Source organism: Ambystoma mexicanum, chromosome 14, assembly GCF_040938575.1.
Source record: "Ambystoma mexicanum isolate Mex_15411 chromosome 14, UKY_AmexF1_1, whole genome shotgun sequence".
Taxonomy (NCBI): domain Eukaryota; kingdom Metazoa; phylum Chordata; class Amphibia; order Caudata; family Ambystomatidae; genus Ambystoma; species Ambystoma mexicanum.
In genome coordinates, this window is record NC_090940.1 from 16,477,676 (window position 1) to 16,493,082 (window position 15,407).

The window sequence follows — 15,407 nt, forward strand, 5'->3', positions numbered from 1 at the left end:
TATGAGAATTGATGGTGAGTTATAGTTATCTTGAACCATTTGAAGGAATCTCGTGCCCACCCCATGTGTCTTAATATGTTGAACAACAGGGACCCTTCGACTCTGTCGAATACTTTTTCTGTGTCCATCGGCACAAATATTGCAGAGTTTTGGTTTATTCCCGTCTTCTCTATTCGGTGGCAAATTCTGTGAATATTGTCAAACATTTGCCTGGATGGTATAAAATCCGACTGGTCCTCCCCTATTAATTTCAGCAGCAGGTGTGTTAACCCATCTGCCAAGATCTTTGTAAATAACTTTGCATCCAAGTTTATTAACACTATTGGATGATATGATCCTGGTACTAGTGTATCCTTGCCCTGCTTATGGAATGCCACCAGTTTAGCTTCATTCATTGATGGCGTGATGGCAGCCTTCATCTTAATTGTGTTAAATAGTTTTGTGAGAGTGGGGGCCAGGATTTCCCTACTTGCCGGGTGTCCATCCGGGACCAGGGCCTTATTTATTGGCCTTATTTACCTCTTCCTCTTTTGTTTCCTCTTCTGGACAATCCCTTTCTTCTTCCAATATCTATGGGAGCGAAAGTTTTGCTAGATACTCTTCTGGTTTCTCTACTGCTGGGTTGTCTGATGTGTATAGCGTCTGGTAGTATTCCCTAAACATTTCCCCCATATCTTCATCATCGTCCTATCTTGCCCTTGGCTGTTTTGAAGTTTTATGATTGTCTGAGTACCCTTTGTTTCCTTTAACTGTCTGCCAGATGCCTATCTGCTTTGCTAGCATTCACATAGTGCCCTTGCTTGAGATACAATAACACCGTCTGTGCCCGCTTTGTTCTGAGTGTCTCTAATTGACCCTGGACATGTCTCAGCGCCCTCCTTAATTTGTTTTGGGTTTTTTGACATTTCCCCCTGTATGTCTCTTAGCTCCCCCTCTAGTGCCCCCCCACTGCCGTCTCTGTTTATCCCTCCCTGCTTTAAACGCTATCAAGTGCCCCCTTGTTACCGCCTTGAATACGTCCCATACGTTTCCTGTGGTGCTTCTACTGTTTCATTACCTCTAAAGTATTGCTCTATCTTCTCTATAATGGATTCAACCTGGACCGGGTTGTGTATGAGATCTGTGGGGAACTTCCATTTTTATATTTCCATGTTTCCATTTTTATATTTCCCACCGAGATGCTCATCTGCAGTGGGGCATGATCTGACAGAGAGATGGGTCCTAGCTCTACGTCTCTTACTTTCCCCAGCAACCCTGTGGGAGTCCAGATGTAATCTATCCGAGACATGGAGGAGTGTACATGGGAATAGTGGGTAAATCCCTGCTCCTGCCTTCTCACTACCCTTCAGACCTTGTGACTGGCAAGTGTAGCCATCTTCCGGCATAGTGCCTTAGATGGGGCCTGCACTCCCTGTACTGTGCTTCCACTCCTACCCTTGCGGGAACCCACGTTAATGTGATATCCCCTTTGGCATCTTCGGTAGGACTCCCCCGGGAACCCATCCTGTCCCGTATTTGGGGCATATACTGTGGCCATTGTGACCGTTTGTCCTCCAATGGCTGCATTCAGAAACAAGTACCTCCCCTCCTTGTCCAACGTGGTGTCCTTCACGTGTGCTCCCAGCCTTTTGTGTATTGCTATCAACACGCCTGCCCTCTTCTTCCCCACGTTTGCCTGATGTATTTGAATAAACCCTGTAATTCTGAGTTTCCATTTGTCTTGTTTATGTATGTGTCTCTTGATTCGTAAGAATATCTATATTTTCCCCTCCCTGCATAATCTTTTCCACTTTTGTTCTCTTAACGGAGGTATTAAGTCCCCTTACATTGTACGTTAGTACCTTAAGGTCCTCCATCTGGATACGAAACTCTCCCTACCCCCCTAACTCTCCATACCTTACCCCATGCGTTTCCACTTCTGGTCCCCTCAATGCCCAACTGTCAACATGAACCTCCAACTCAGAAAACTTGGAAGTCCCCCTCCTACCCCTCCCTTCACCGGAGGAGGGCCCAGGTTCCTATGACCGTTCGGACGATGTGTCTGCCGCGTCTGGCCCTCGAAACATCCCAGAGAAGTCATTGTGGGTATTACTAAACCCCACTAAGGATTTCAATTTGCTCCCCCGCCCATCCCAGTCCCATGGGCCACAAACATATGTTCACGTGTTAAAGTCTTACCCCCCTTCACCGGGCTGTATCATATGTCCTCTTCCCCTCCTGCTCATGTCCACCTTACATCTGTTGGCCTCGATCTTGGCTCCTCTTCTCCTTCACGTCTCGTTTCCACCTTTACCCTTGCTCATCACTATTTTCCAGTCCCACAGTATTCTGCGTCCTCTTTCTCCTCTCTGTTGTTCCTTGCTGCCCTCCTCGTGTTCTCTTTGTAGATTTAGAATCTGTTCTCCTTCTTCACAGGTCATAATCCTATGCTGTCGACCTTCCCATGAAAAGAGTAGGCCAAAGGGGAACGTCCATGTATACCTTATTTGCTTCGTCACAAAGTTGTCACCATTGGGCACATCTGCGTCGTTTTTTGAAGCGTGGATTGTCAAGGTCTTGATATAGCTGCACTTCTTGGCTGTTTATTTGTAGCTGCCCCGCAAACTTTGCTTTCCGCAGTATCTGTTCTTTTTGGCTGTATGATGTTATTGCCACCCATTCGTCCCTTGGGCGTGAGCCCGGTTCTTCTGTTCTCCGCGGGCCCACTCGATGTACTCGGTCCACCTAGACTAGATCTTCCGTGTCAGGTGCTAGAATTTCTGCAAAGATCTGATGGACTGCACCTTCCAGATCCTTGTCCTCCACTGTTTCTGAGAGGTTTTTTATCTGGATGTTCGATCTCTGTGAGTGGTTTTTCAGGTCCTCACACTGGATGTCCAGATTATGTGATACGCACGAGAGGTGCTCCAAGGTTTTGTCGTTCTTTTGCGTGTCCTCCTCCATGTTTTGCACCACCTTTTCCAGTGTGTCTGTTCTTTCTTCCAACTTAACTACATCAATTCTCTGCTCCTGTAGCGATTGCTTCATTTCTCCTTTTGAGTCTCGAATTGTGTTTGGAAGGAGGCCATAAAATAATCCTGGAATTCTTTAACCCAGCTTTGCATGTCTTCTTTACATAGCGTCATTGTTCCTTCTTCTCTGGTCACCTGCGTTCGTGGGCTCTGACTTGTCCCCCCACTTCCATAGTGTGATGCTTTCTCCGAGCTCCACAGCTGTTTAATGCCCGTTGCTTGTCATGCTTGTGGGGTCTGTGGCGTCACCGATGCCGCCTTCCCCCTTGTTTTGGACATATGGATACTGCTGGGGGCCCTTCCAATGTTCCTCTGCAGCGTGTTCTCGTATCTGCTTCTCGGTTTCTCCAACCTGCTCCCTTAAGGGAGGCCTCTCCTCCGTTACTTTGACCCCTTCCTAGTTTCCCCGGGCCTTTTGTTCCATGGCCTTGTCCCCTTTGTTTGGTTCATAATCCCTTTCCTCCAGGCTATGTGGCCTTGTCTTGCCTGTTGTGTTGCCGTGCTATAGGGCGTGGTTCTCATCTGCTCCTGCTTGGCCTCCTGGTCTTGTGATTCCCCCGGGCCCTGTTGTCAGAGTTTCACTCTGGATCCTCCTTCTCTTCTACCATGGCATGCTTGTACCTGGGCTGGGGGGCGAGGGGGGTGTTGCTCCTCCAATGTTTCCCTCGGCCGATTGCCCGTTTGTGCTCTGTCTTTGCCCTCCCCCCCGGGCCCGGTTCATCGTCGTGGGCGCCCTCTTCCCGCTCGTAGGGATTGTCCCTCACCTCACCTCACCCCGGCCCGGGGTTGTCTCCTCTTTCCCTCCGTCGGGGCGCAGCGCTGCGTCTTGGTGCTCGGGTTCCTTTTTGGGCAGGGCTTGTCTGTTACTGCTGTTGAGTGGAGCTGGTTATTACTTTGCCCAATCACGCTCCTCCATCCCGACCCCTCGGTTCAATGTGTTGTTCGTTGCGGAGGGGAATTGCTTAAGTTTTTGCCACATTGCTTATTGCTAGCTGCTGTTGCAGCCCGGTGGGGGGAGAGACGATAACGCACATCCTCCTCCGCCGGCCGCCATCTTGAAATCCCACCGCCAATAGGTTTTGACCAGTATAATTGTAGGTTTGCCAAGGCCACCATGTCAAAAAGATTTAAATTTGTACCATTCTCGGCTGGGGCGGGGAGACACACAATGATAGAATTTAGGATCAGGATTGTGGATACGTGAGGTCCATCGAAGCACAGGGGGCAAAAGCAAGGAATCCTTGCAGGGGGATTTTAAATGGTTTACTAATCCATGGCTTAGATTGCTTTTAGGTTGTTCTGAGTTGCTGCCAATGGAAGTGATGTACTTTTGACAGGGTTTTCAACACTTTCCACCTAATGGGTTATTCAGCTCTTGGTCTGTGTAAAGTCGCATGTGCCTGTGCCCACCAATCGGCAGAGCGCCATGATGGTGGCCATGATTTTAAGTTTGTACTGTGCCACAATTTCTACACATGCATCAATGACGGGTTGTATGTTGATGCAGGGCATTGACTTCACCACTTTATTGCTGATATCTGGAACTGCATATTGTTTGTTTCTACTGTCATTAATGACTGCATTATCTCTAGAAGGGAACAGGTATGCTGCATACATTCTGATCAAAGAGAGGGCACCTAATGTGCTTCTATTTGAGCACAAAAGACGGTATTACTAGTGCCCATTGTGTTTGGTTTAGTGACCTCGCTGTGTATCTCGAGCAGGTCATGTTAATCATTCTAACGAGGGCACTGAGGATTGACTGCAAGGTGCTCTCATTGCTGTCCCCTAGCAAGCCTGCCACACAGACCCGTCTCTCTATAGAGCTTGTTTTGGGGAGGCTTTTTTGTGCCGTGAAATCTGCCTCAGCCGGCCATTTGGACCACCTTTGGGGTGGAGGCTAGGTTCTAGCATGCGGGGTATCATTGGCATAGCTCGGGCCCCCGCAACACTGTGGTGCAGGGGGCCCCAACGCCACATGGCCTTTGGGGGGGAATGGTTTGGTCCTGGGTGTGCGCATGTAAATGTATGGGTGGCTGGGTGCTTGTGTGTATGGTGAATGGTGTGTGAATGTGTGTGTGCTTGTATTTAATGCCTGGATTACCTATTGGTAATCTTCATTACTCCTAGCCTTACTCTTTGTCGTCCCATTACTTGTGTATGAGGGATGTGGAGGTAATGCCTGGCTTAGTTGCCTGTGATCTTCATTACTCCTCATCCCACCCTTCCTCGTCCCATACTTATTTACCCATGAGACAAGGTGCCTCAGATGTAAGTACTGGAACGTGGAGGTAATTTTGGGCAGAGGAGCTAATTTTGGGGGTTGGTGTAGGAGGTGGGAGAGGGCATGTGGAGGGGTGGGGGTTGTGCGCTAAATCGTAATGGTCATCCATGTCCAGGCTAAGCAGGCATGATATGTGTTATTAGTGGCTAGAGAGGCATTTTGGTGCAGCCAATTTAGTCATTCCTTACTGTGGATTGGCTTTTTTTACTGGGCATCTCTGCTAAAGCAGTCCTGCTAAATTTAAGACCTGGCTAGACTGGCATTTGGGTGCTGCCAGTCTAGTCGTTTCTTACTGTGGCATTGTATATTTTTCTGGGTATCTGTGATAAAATAACCATGATAAGTGTTATTGCTTCGACTGGCATTTTGGTGCAACCAGTCTAGGTATGTCTAAGTGTGTCCTGGCATGCTTTCCTGTAATATGTTATTTTGTGTCTAGACTGGTCTACATTGTGCTGCCAGTTTGGACATGTTTTCCTTGTGGCATGGCATGTTTAATAGCAAAGCATTATATTAATCAAAGCATTAATGTTCCTGTGCACTGTTGGTGACTTGCATGTATTGTAATTTTGGATTGTGTTACCCGACAAAACAATTGCAAACGCTCTGGCTTTTTAGACAATTTTGTCTCAGAAAGTGTGCTGCATAATGCATTAAAACACATACTTATATCTTTCTCCTAGTGCAGTGTGCAGCGTGCCCCTGCAACAGCACGTTCCTGCATATTGCACAAGCGTGGCAGTGTAGGCCGACCCAGAGTGTGGCGCAAGCCGTGATTTGATGCCACGCTTAGGGGGAGGCCTCCGCATTGCTTGCAAGGGGGCCCACAGATTCTGTCTTATGCCACTGCAGGGTATGACGAAATTCATGACACTCCATCAACCCCCAGTGGAAACCAGGAAGCACAAAGGAAATGCTACCTGGAGCCATAACATCCAAATATGCATAATGTAACATATCGACACTATTCCCCAGCTTCCCGGTGCTTGGAGGCTAACTTTCAAGCTCAGGCTGTTAATTTCTTTTCATTTTGTATTTTAAGCACAAAGAGGAAAGAGCAGCACAGGCCCTAGCGAACACATCTTTCCAACATCTTCAAACATCTCTTTATCAGCAACACCTTTAAAGTGAGAAGCCTTTAGTGACAGCAATGATGGTTCCATTGGGATCATCTGTGGAATCCTCATAAAAAGAGTGACCTTTGGGTGAATAGAAAGAAAAGGGCTGCATATATCAAGGCTCATACTTAAAGGCTTAAATAATGACTACGAGCAGACCACCTTATCATGCATGCATTTCTTTTCACTGTGTGACTTTAAGTCTTAATTGTACAGTTGTAAAACCCAGAGGAGGTTTGTGACTCGCATTACTTTGGACGCTGGTTCTTGTAGCTGGGGGGAAATGAAGCTGCAATCATACACTTTTGCGCGACACATGTTGCTTTAACAACTTGTATGTTGTCATGTTGACTTGGAAGAGACAAAGCGCAGAAAGGGGGGGCCTCTGTTTTAGGCGTCATTTATTATAGTACATAGTCTAGCAAATAATGTGTGAAGCACAACGTGGTACAAATGATGTGATGTATTTCATAGAATGTGATGTGCAGTGAAAGAGTAACTTGTATTTAAGTGACCCATAAACATTCTTACGTGGGGGGCAAAGCAGGGGATTAATTACTTACAACGGCTGAAGTTATTCTGCCCCCTCACCCCCGCAGGATCAAAAGCATAGTCTGAGGAGAGTTGTTTTGCATCCAACCATCACCCCCCCCACACACCACCCACCCACCCCCCCCTACTCACATTCATACACATAGAGTAGAGATGGGCGAAAAAACAATCACAATTGGTATAAACAACAGAATATCAAAAGGAATTGGTTTAGTAGGCGACTGGATAGATGGACTCCGCTCCTGTTCATCTGGTTTACAATTCCAGCCAGCGCTGTTCATAAGTACATTCTGCGCCATTCCTCTGAAGCACGCAGCTTATGAATGAAGACAAAGCCTGCGCCTTGAAGAAGCTAAAGCGGTGCTCAGGCACTCAAACGCAGCCTTAATCATGTAGTAACAAGACTAGTCGACTGCTGCCGACTCGAGTTTCGGCCATCACAAGGATGGGGCCTACCTGGCTCACAAGTGGCCTTCTTCAGGACACGTGGATGGCTTGGATGTTGGTCTTAAAGATTAACAGGATTGTCTATGGAAATGCTGGTGTCAAGATGGCAAGGCGAGCAAAGCTGTGGCTGTTCAATTGAAGCAGGTGGCACCTCTTCCGTTGCCCTCGCCGGGCCAGCCTGTCCGTGGTGCTCGAGTCATTGCATATTACACGGATTCTATGAAATACGCGCCTCGGTGCAGAGGGAAAGTGTCTTTCTTACTGCAGCGAGTCACCAAAGAAAGGAACATTTGTTTTCCCCAAATGTGTGGTAAACCCCGGGGGTCTTGGTCACATTTCCTGTCGTTTCGCGGTTGTAACGGCTGAAGAGCTTTAAATTGGGAGTAAAATGATCCGGGAAAAAATAATGTTGCAGCAAAAAGAAACGCTAAGTGTAGGAGAGAGTACTTTAGGCAGCGCACGCGCGTGTGTGTACAAAGTGATTTAAAAAAAATAATGTCGCCTTTTCTGTGCCAACAAATAACTTGTAAGTACTTTAAATTCATTGCAGTTAATGAAACATAATGTTACTCCTCTAGTGAATAGCGACACTGTTTCAATGTCGGGCCTGGTGCAGTGCAGCCTTTATGACATAGCGCCGCATTCTAGCGCTTCGTCCTTGGCACTCCATGGTCTTGTGACTGCTCATGTTCTGTGAAGGTGTGCAGATCTGAATACGAGACTCCTCTCCATGGGGGTCTGCTGGGGGTCGACTTATGAGAGGTGCTCGGTTTCCTGTGTGCTGGTGTCCCTTGCACTCTGTGTCTCTTCACTGAAGTCCTGTTAAGACACGCATTGGCAAATCTATCCGTTTTGGTTGTGTGTAAGTATTAGGCATTTGCCAGGCTCTGCTATTAGATGCCCAGGTACTCGTACCATTTAGCACCTCCTACCATCAATAGGTAGCAGTAAATACCACTACAACCGTGCCTGGCACATGTTTTTCCCATGCCTACACAAAGCCCAAACTACTGGCATTGCCAATACTCGTTGTCTAAATAGGGGTTTTAGTCGGTTGCTCCATCTAGAATTGCAGAGTGCGAGTTTGGCAACACTTGGGGATTTGTGAGCATTGCATTAGGCCTTTGACATAATTGTTCACTTTTTTCTACAAGTTAACCTGGAGTCTACAGAAGCACAATTAAATCCATCTCCTAGGGACACCCTGCTCCCATCGCTTCCCATGATGCCCTGCTCCCATCGCTTCCCATGATGCCCTGCTCCCATCTCTTCCCATGATGCCCTGCTCCCATCTCTTCCCATGGTGCTGTGCTCTCATCGCTTCCCATGGTGCTGTGCTCTCTTCTCTTCCCATGATGCCCTGCTGCCATCTCTTCCCATGATGCCCTTCTGCCATCTCTTCCCATGATGCCCTGCTCCCATCGCTTCCCATGGTGCCCTGCTCTCTTCTCTTCCCATGATGCCCTGCTCTCTTCTCTTCCCATGATGCCCTGCTCTCTTCCCATGATGCCCTGCTCTCTTCTCTTCCCATGATGCCCTGCCCTCTTCTCTTCTCATGATGCCCTGCTCTCTTCTCTTCCCATGATGCCCTGCTCCCATCGCTTCCCATGGTGCTGTGTTCCCATCGCTTCCCATGGTGCTGTGCTCTCTGCTCTCATCTCTTCCCATGATGCTGTGCTCTCTTCTCTTCCCATGATGCCCTGCTGCCATCTCTTCCCATGATGCCCTGCTCCCATCTCTTCCCATGGTGCCCTGATCCCATCTCTTCCCATGGTGCCCTGCTCCCATTGCTTCCCATGGTGCCCTGCTCCCATTGCTTCCCATGGTGCCCTGCTGCCATCGCTTCCCATGGTGCCCTGCTGCCATCTCTTCCCATGGTGCCCTGCTCACATCGCTTCCCATGGTGCCCTGCTCCCATCGCTTCCCATGATGCCGTGCTCCCATCGCTTCCCATGGTGCCGTGCTCCCATCGCTTCCCATGGTGCCGTGCTCCCATCGCTTCCCATGGTGCCGTGCTCCCATCGCTTCCCATGGTGCCCTGCTCCCATCGCTTCCCATGGTGCCCTGCTCCCATCGCTTCCCATGATGCCCTGCTCCCACCGCTTCCCATGGTGCCCTGCTCCCACCGCTTCCCATGGTGCCGTGCTCCCATCGCTTCCCATGGTGCCGTGCTCCCATCGCTTCCCATGGTGCCGTGCTCCCATCGCTTCCCATGGTGCCGTGCTCCCATCGCTTCCCATGGTGCCGTGCTCCCATCGCTTCCCATGGTGCCGTGCTCCCACCGCTTCCCATGGTGCCGTGCTCCCATCGCTTCCCATGGTGCTGTGCTCTCTGCTCTCATCTCTTCCCATGATGCTGTGATCTCTACTCTCATCTCTTCCCATGATGTTGTGCTCTCTTCTCGTCCCATGATGCCCTGCTGCCATCTCTTCCCATGATGCCCTGCTCCCATCTCTTCCCATGATGCCCTGCTCCCATCTCTTCCCATGATGCCCTTCTCTCTTCTCTTCCCATGATGCCCTGCTCCCTTCTCTTCCCATGATGCCCTGCTCCCTTCTCTTCCCATGATGCCCTGCTCTCTTCTCTTCCCATGATGCCCTGCTCCCATCTCTTCCCATGATGCCTGCTCCATCTCTTTCCATGATGCCCTGCTCTCATCTCTTCCCATGATGCTGTGATCTCTACTCTCATCTCTTCCCATGATGTTGTGCTCTCTTCTCGTCCCATGATGCCCTGCTGCCATCTCTTCCCATGATGCCCTGCTCCCATCTCTTCCCATGATGCCCTGCTCCCATCTCTTCCCATGATGCCCTTCTCTCTTCTCTTCCCATGATGCCCTGCTCCCTTCTCTTCCCATGATGCCCTGCTCCCTTCTCTTCCCATGATGCCCTGCTCTCTTCTCTTCCCATGATGCCCTGCTCCCATCTCTTCCCATGATGCCTGCTCCATCTCTTTCCATGATGCCCTGCTCTCTTCTCTTCCCATGATGCCCTGCTTCCAGCTCTTCCCATGATGCCCTGCTCGCTTCTCTTCCCATGATGCCCTGCTCGCTTCTCTTCCCATGATGCCCTGCTCGCTTCTCTTCCCATGATGCCCTGCTCTCTTCTCTTCCCATGATGCCCTGCTCCCATCTCTTCCCATGATGCCTGCTCCATCTCTTTCCATGATGCCCTGCTCTCTTCACTTCCCATGATGCCCTGCTTCCAGCTCTTCCCATGATGCCCTGCTCTCTTCTCGTCCCATGATGCCCTGCTCCCTTCTCTTCCCATGATGCCCTGCTCCCATCTCCCATCTCTTCCCATGATGCCCTGCTCCCATCTCTTCCCATGATGCCCTGCTCCCATCTCTTCCCATGATGCCCTTCTCTCTTCTCTTCCCATGATGCCCTGCTCCCTTCTCTTCCCATGATGCCCTGCTCCCTTCTCTTCCCATGATGCCCTGCTCTCTTCTCTTCCCATGATGCCCTGCTCCCATCTCTTCCCATGATGCCTGCTCCATCTCTTTCCATGATGCCCTGCTCTCTTCTCTTCCCATGATGCCCTGCTTCCAGCTCTTCCCATGATGCCCTGCTCGCTTCTCTTCCCATGATGCCCTGCTCGCTTCTCTTCCCATGATGCCCTGCTCGCTTCTCTTCCCATGATGCCCTGCTCTCTTCTCTTCCCATGATGCCCTGCTCCCATCTCTTCCCATGATGCCTGCTCCATCTCTTTCCATGATGCCCTGCTCTCTTCTCTTCCCATGATGCCCTGCTTCCAGCTCTTCCCATGATGCCCTGCTCTCTTCTCGTCCCATGATGCCCTGCTCCCTTCTCTTCCCATGATGCCCTGCTCCCATCTCCCATCTCTTCCCATGATGCCCTGCTCTCTTCTCTTCCCATGATGCCCTGCTTCCAGCTCTTCCCATGATGCCCTGCTCACTTCTCTTCCCATGATGCCCTGCTCGCTTCTCTTCCCATGATGCCCTGCTCGCTTCTCTTCCCATGATGCCCTGCTCTCTTCTTTTCCCATGATGCCCTGCTCCCATCTCTTCCCATGATGCCTGCTCCATCTCTTTCCATGATGCCCTGCTCTCTTCTCGTCCCATGATGCCCTGCTCTCTTCTCGTCCCATGATGCCCCGCTCCCTTCTCTTCCCATGATGCCCTGCTCCCATCTCCCATCTCTTCCCATGATGCCCTGCTCTCTTCTCTTCCCATGATGCCCTGTGTGCGCAGTGTGTTTCTCGTGTTCCTCGGGGAGCGAGGAAGGAGGAGACAGAACAGACTAGTATGCAGGTACTCTGTATTAATTGCTGTAAATCGTAAGGTCCTGGTCTGCACATTACTTCCGTCCGTTGTTCATTTTTGATTAAATAGCGTACCCAGACGGGAGTGTGACAGTTTTAACTGCAACAGCCCTAGAACCCGCTGTAGCCCTTTTTTAAGTAGACCCTGGGAGTGTGAGAGGTGTACTGCCATAGCCCAGGGTCTGTCCTTATCCCCGGTGCGGGTCAGTTTATTGACTTCTGTGGACATCAGTGGAGCCCCAAACCCCCGTCTAAATCCCGCTAATAAAGACACTAAAAATGCCGGGGAAAACAATAAATCAGAATAAAACTGCTATGACACGGGGGAAGAAACCCTATGGCCTACGATCTAACAAAGGGGTGTCCTCCGACTCGGGCAGCAAGACGACCTCGGAATGTGGGGGAACGGAAGAACCCAGAGACAAGCATACGGTCCCTCAAAAGGGCCCATTAGATGCCTATTTCCCAAGCAAACCTGTGGAAGGAGAGGCCCTGACCGGCCTAACCCAGGAAATGCCTCCAAATTAGAGGGAGAAGGTATCTATCTCCCCCTAGACTTGGGCAACGACTCCCTATTACAGTTGTGCTATGCTTTACAAGAACGTGTGGGAATGCAAGAGGGGAAACAAGCTGGAGAAGAGCCCCGGGTGTACCCAACAACTAGTGACAACGTACTAGATACACAGGTGGGGAAAGGAGTTATTGCCCCTACACTGGAGGCAGTGGTGGAAACCCCAATATTAGGGGGAAAGGAACTTCCCAGCCTTGTATCTTTAGCATCCCAAGCAGAGGCTGTCCCTACCACCCCCACGCCTTCCTCTACACCCGCACTAGCTACTAAGGCACCACGCCTATGAGCCAGTCCCAACATGGCGTTTGACTCAGACAATTTGTCATGTGAACCTGTGCAATCAAAATATAGCACACATGAAATCTCACAAATTGGAAACGCCACACTTGACTTTGCCTTTAAAATACTATTCAAACTGTGTGGAACGATGCATGAGGATGTAAAATTACAGGGGAGGGTGATTCTTGCCCTCCATAAACCTCTAAAACCACCAAACAAAATACCCATTATTCCCTGTATCGATTTGAGGGAAATACCAGCAACAGCCATCCCGCAAAATAGTTGGGACAGGTCAAACTTGCCACAGACTGTGGATAAGGAGACTACGACACAGGAGGAGAATGGTACTCCTGGGACAAGTGTGAAGGAACCTGAAATTGGGGGGCACCCATCCAGGAAACCGAGAAGATTGGCAAATAAACGTTTGGAGAAAATCAACAACCCTCCTCCTCGGAATTCCACCCCACGACCCCCTGGAAAAAATATATCCAAGAAACAACGTAAACGGGCAGCACGAAGGAAAAGAAGATCGGCTCAAACAGTGGGCACCCTGACGAGCTGGCTCATAGACGAACAGCCGGCCCAGACAAGCCAGCAATCTGCTGATCAGTCGGTCTCCTGCGCCTTAACTGGCCCCGTCCCACACCACTGTGGCCCTGCGGGACCAGCCTCCGAGCGGTACACCATGGGGGGAGGTGGGACTGTGGTGCCGAGTAAGGTTGACATAAAATAAAAAAAAATTGACCATATCCCCAGTGGAGGATGGTAAATCAGGTACACAATTGAATCGACCCACACTCTTTGCCCTCTTCTCAAAAATACCATCTCTACGAATACTAAATTCCAGTGATGTTGATTTTGTGGAACCCACTCACTGTTTAAAGGTAGCCCTGCCCTGGGGCTGAGTTGGAAGAAGGGGGGAACCCCAACCTTTGATGCCAACATAAGAGACCAGAAACGTATGATGCGCCGAGCCTTAAGAACTATAAGTGCCAAAAACTGCCCAAATAGATGAGGGTTCGTTAAATCATGAGACTGCAGAGATAAAACGAAAATATCGAAGGTGGTTAAGAGGTTATCGCCAAACATTCAAAAGATATAAATGGCAGAAGCACTATGAAGTAGGAATAGTCGCAGAATTTGGCATATACTAGCCCAGGCGGGGGGAGAACAGAAGCTGAGGGTCCTCAACCCTATTTCGGGGGATAAATGGGTAGAATTAATTTCCAATAAATTCTACAAAGAGAATGTGATTACCACTAGTAGCTTGGTGGGTGTAAGGACATGGCCCCTCTCCCTGAGTTATAAGATCATAAAACAAATCATTATGAACCTAAAAACGTCCCACGCCCCTGGCCCAAATGGCTTAGCCAATGCAGAATTGAAAAGAGACCCCCATAACTGGGCACAGCTACTGCTAACTCTTTACTCCAGAATATGTAGAACTTGTCAGATACCGTCCTCCTGGAAGAAATCGGTGCTAATTCCAGTGTACAAACAGGGGAGCAGACAAAAGCAGCTAATTATGGACAACTCTCAATGCGGGATGTAACTAGCAAAATTGTTAACACACTGGTACTCAAAGAAATGGAAAACTGGGTCACGGAAAAGCATATCCTTAACTATGCACAAACGGGCTTTAGGCCAGGGGCAAGTACTACCCGTTATATCAGGGTCCTTGACCAATTAATAAATAACACCACAAGTAGCAAGGAAGCTACAATGTACATCACCTTTGTAGATTTCAGCAGTGCCTTCGACCTGGTGGGCGGGACATCCTGTGGATTAAACTAAAGGCTATGGACTGCCCAAAGTGGATCTTAAACGTACTAGTAGCCTTGCACAGTAACACCTCCACCAGGGTTCGACTTAATGACCACGGCGATGTAACTGACAAAATTTACATCAATATGGGTGTAAAGCAGGGCTGGGTTACCGTGCCCATACTTTACAATTTATATATAGCGGACCTGCTGACCCGCATGCCATTAAAGTCAAACTGCCCTCCAAAGATGGGTAATACGCCTATAACAGGAATGCTTTATGCAGATGACTTGATCCTCTTTGATCGCACGATGTCTGGCATAAAGAACATGTTGAATGAACTATTAGTCTATTCAACACAGCTAGGTCTCGTAATAAATTTGGATAAAACGAAAATAATCACAATTGAACGTAAGGGACCCAGCAGAACTGGGATCGACACCAAAACTGGAAAAATTGCGGTGCTAGAGCAATATCCCTACTTGGGATTGGACTTTAACAGACTATGAAGCCATACATAATAAGACATAAGATACAGAGAGCAAAATTGCTCACCCTCCAGGCCTGTACATTTGCAAAGGGTTCTGCAGGATTTAGCATGGCTGGTATATTGAAATTATACCAGCAGTGCTTTGTACCTGCAATCCTATATGGCCTGGAGGCATTGTCTATGCAAGATCTAGCATGGCTGAATACCCTGGAAGGACATTATTGGCGTATGGTGTTTGGCCTGGGACCCTCTTGTTCGATCCAATATCTAAGCTTGGAATTGGGCCTCATCTCACTGAGAGGGATGGCACTCCGTCTGCGGGGCGCCTTCTATCTGAAATCTCGGACAGAGCCCAGTTGCACACTTTTGAGACTGGCAGGGAAGAACTATGATATAGAAAAACATCCCCGGGGCTGCACTTATAAAGAGCTGAATGAATCACTATTCATGGAGATCGATTGGCCCCATGTAAGACTGATGCATTTGCCTTATATCCACCAAAAAAAAAAAGCTTTTGAGGAAAAACTGAACAAGTGGGACTGGTGTGCGAACTCAGACCACTTGTCCAAGTTGAAGGGATATAAGGCAGTCTCACATGTTATACATAG

The 15,407-nt window shown here is 49.1% G+C and overlaps 1 protein-coding gene across 5 annotated transcripts in view; it reads left to right on the forward strand.

The window, feature by feature from the left end:
• Positions 1-15,407, forward strand: part of SLC25A21 (solute carrier family 25 member 21) — a 991,659-nt gene that overhangs the window by 358,466 nt on the left and 617,786 nt on the right. The window contains exon 1 of one of the 5 annotated variants that reach the window (XM_069638420.1): positions 11,545-11,684. The exons of the other annotated variants lie outside the window; for them this stretch is intronic. The gene's annotated coding sequence lies outside the window, so the exon portion shown is untranslated. Of the gene's footprint in view, positions 1-11,544; positions 11,685-15,407 lie in introns of those variants that run through there. 5 annotated transcript variants of the gene reach the window in all.